Source organism: Thalassophryne amazonica, chromosome 8 (genome assembly GCF_902500255.1).
Source record: "Thalassophryne amazonica chromosome 8, fThaAma1.1, whole genome shotgun sequence".
NCBI classification, from domain to species: Eukaryota; Metazoa; Chordata; class Actinopteri; order Batrachoidiformes; family Batrachoididae; genus Thalassophryne; species Thalassophryne amazonica.
The window spans coordinates 715,406-719,401 of NC_047110.1; positions in this window are offsets into that span (position 1 = coordinate 715,406).

Here is a 3,996-nt window from a genome sequence, read left to right on the forward strand (position 1 = left end):
ACCCCCAGAATCACAGATTTGACCCCCTCAGACCCGTAACATTGCAGAAAAACTACCTCATTGACTGAGTCAGTGGACCAAACTTGTCACATGGAAAGAACGACAACAATTGAGGCAGTATTCAGAAGAAGACGTCTCATTTCGCCTTGGGATATATGGCTAATATATAATAGGATTCTGTCTTTTTATATCTTAAAAAGAGACAAATATGACTTCATCATCTTCCAGCTGTAATATTCTCTGTGGACACACAGAATTAGCTGACTTTGAGGCAATGTAGGGGATTTTCTTGCTGGCAGATCCCCTCCCGATCATTTAATGTGCTGCGCGAACTTGGAGACTCAAAGATTGACAGGAAACGGACTTGTTGCATTAAAAAGATACCTTCATGGAATGAACAGAGAGTCATTACAACAGCGCCAGGCCCGGCGCCAGAAAAAAAATATTAAGGGGGCAATGAGTTTATCACAGGGGGCGGGGTCGCCCCCCCCCCCACACACACACAAAAAAGTGCGCACCGGAGGGTACCTGCCTCTGAGTGTGCGTAATGAATTGGGTGCGCTCCTAGAAAGCTCGTGTATTTAGGCTACACCGTTGTAAGAGACTGACTAAGAGTAAAGAGTGATGACAGTATTTTTTACACTCAACAAAAATATAAATGTAACACTTTTGGTTTTGCTCCCATTTTGTATGAGATGAACTCAAAGATCTAAAACTTTTTCCACATACACAATATCACCATTTCCCTCAAATATTGTTCACAAACCAGTCTAAATCTGTGATAGTGAGCACTTCTCCTTTGCTGAGATAATCCATCCCACCTCACAGGTGTGCCATATCAAGATGCTGATTAGACACCATGATTAGTGCACAGGTGTGCCTTCAGCCCCTTTCACACCAGGGCTGCTCCCGGTTGCGCCGTGTGTCATTATGACGCCGCCGCATGGAAGCAACTCAGTGCCGAGACGATGCAGCTCGGTGCCACAACAGCGCGAGGGCGCAAAGGAGGAAGCAAGTCGGGCACCAAAAAATTAAACCTGTTTAATTTTTTTGGCGTCCTGTGCTCGACGCAGAAAGGAAGTGGTTCCAGCGCAAGTCGGGGCAAAGAGGCGTTACCCGGTGTGACTCGGAGCCAATTTATGATTCCTGCTGTGTTCCGTTGTTCCCGCAGTATAAATCACACAGGATTGTTTTTATACTGTGTACTTAATGCAGTAAAAACTACACGCTGAAAAAAAAAAAGCAGACTGATTGCCAGAAATATCCAGTAAAAAGTCCGGACATCTTGAGTCCACTCATGGACGTTCATTCACGCGCGCACATGTGAACAATTTAAAAAAAAAGTCTGGCTTCAGGCATTAGTTCCTTGTTCTCTGCTCAAACTCTCACATCACAGTTAAAAAAAAAGGACATAAGTCCTGAGACAGGACGTGTCAACATCAAGTAGAACTCCAACAATCTCCACATTTGCTAAAGGACGGTCCGTCCGTCCTTGCGGTCAAGGGAGGAAAGATAAACTATAACAGAACTCAGAGCGCAGCCCTGCAGCTCAGCACAACAAGCAGAAGAGAAATCAAAGTGCACAGTCTGTCTGCAGCCAAACTGTGCACTCTGACTTCTCTGTGCAGAGAACCTGCAGGCTGCGTTCTCACCTCCTCTCTGCCCCCTGCTGTGGTTACACGTGGTCTGCGGTTGTGAGGCTGGTTGGATGTACTGCCAAATTCTCTGAAACGCCTTTGGAGACGGCTTATGGTAGAGAAATGAACATTCAATACATGAGCAACAGCTCTGGTTGACATTCCTGCTGTCAGCATGCCAATCGCACGCTCCCTCAAATCTTGCGACATCTGTGGCATTGTGCTGTGTGATAAAACTGCACCTTTCAGAGTGGCCTTTTATTGTGGGCAGTCTAAGGCACACCTGTGCACTAATCATGGTGTCTAATCAGCATCTTGGTATGGCACACCTGTGAGGTGGGATGGATTATCTCAGCAAAGGAGAAGTGCTCACTATCACAGATTTAGACTGGTTTGTGAACAATATTTGAGGGAAATGGTGATATTGGGCCTCATGTATCAATGTTGCGCACTTGTGGCGTAAATTTACGGTGTAAACTTGAAATACACCAAAGTCGCCGTGACATGTATCAAGCAGTGTGCACCTGCCCATTTCTGGCGTACGCCTGACGTGATCTTGATAAATGCGGCGGGTGGAAACGACCGTAATTATAATAAACACGCCCATAAATATTCAGACTCTGCTTCAGACACACCCTCATTTTACGACATGGAAGCCGGGAAGACGGCAAAGAAAAAGAACTCCACAAATCACGACGCGTGCCAATAGAGCGTCAAAAGCGGCCGTCGTATCAATTGTTTTGTATTATATAATCAATAAAGTGTTACAGTGGTCCGTCATTAATCGCTGGAGTTACGTTCTAAAAAATAGCCCGAAATACGCAAAACTGCGACGTAGTCAGCGTTATTTTTTACATTTATTATAGATGTTTCAAAGCTGTAAAACCCCTCACTACACAGTTTATACACTTTCTCAATCAGGCATGAACATTTTCTCACTTTTCTCTCGTGTGTAAACACTCTCAAAGTTCAAACCTTAGTAGGAAAATAAGACCAAACTGTTTTCAGGCCCAAACATTTGTTTGAGAAATAAAAATAGAAAGTTTTCCTATAAATAATTATGATGGCATTTAGATCTAACGAATTAATTTTAACGATCAACGAACAAGGTCGGACACATAAGAAATTATTAATAGTGACTGACCAGTATTTCACAGATCGGGCCTCTGCGTCCTGACGCTGCGCCTTTTTCCACTCACACCTGGCTGCAGGTGTTTGTTTCCGTGTGACAAACACAGTTATGAGTAGTTGTTGGTGTAGTAGTTGTTTCTTCTGGGCGACAAGATTCTTATAAACAGACACCCAGAACACAGAACACTGTAAAAAAAAAGACATGCAAAATTGGACTAAATACTCCGAGACTCCGAGGCCACGACAGGTGAACGGCGTTATAGCGAGGGACCACTCGCTCAATTAATAAGACACACCTAATCTGTCAGATTTCTTTATTTTTTAAATGTATTTCTGTATTTATTTTATTGTGACAACCGAATGGAGACGACAAAACCTGGTTGCAGCACGAGCGAATTAAGGGAATGATAAAACTACAGTTATTATCAATTTCATTGTCTAAAACGATCACACCACATGAAGTTAAGCTCAGCGCTGCTCTGGCTCCAGGCTCGAAGTCTGGAGAAAAAGGCAAGCAGCGCTTTCTTTGCAGTCAGCGCTGTGACCACGGATCGTGCTCCATAACAATCCCGCAAAGGCGGGATTTGTATTGATTATTATGTAGTATAATCAGGAAAGTGTTATTTATGTAACATATGCATTGATTTGTATAATGGCACTGTTTATCATGTTGATCATCTTCATTTTTATGTGGATTCCAGTGCTGGTTCATTTTGGTGTATAATTTACGCCACCTCTCGCCACCTAAAGCGGCCCCCAGACCCCCGGCCTATGGGCTTCGGCCCTGCAGGCCTCACCCCCCCCCCCCCCCCCCCCCAATTTCTACTTCCAAATTGCACCCTTGATACTCTTTGTTCAGAAGTTTGACATTTCTGTGAGATAAATCTTTTTATGGACTGATTCTAGAAAATAATCTTCTTTTTCTTCTTTTGGCTGTTCCCATTAGGGGGCGCCACAGCAGATCAACTGTTTCCATCTCACGTTGTCCTCTGCATCTTCCTCAGTCACACCTTCAAATATGCTCCCCTCAGCGGTGGTTCTTTTTTGGAGTTGTAGGCCATAATTATCTAAATTAAAATAAAAAGTTGCTCTGCACATTTAATTTTATATGTAATGAGTCTACAATATATAAAAAATCAGTTTTCCATGATAATCTTAGTTTTTGAGGTGCACCTCGAGGATAAAGTGCAATTTTAATTTGAAAGATTGGACTCGCACACAACGTTTT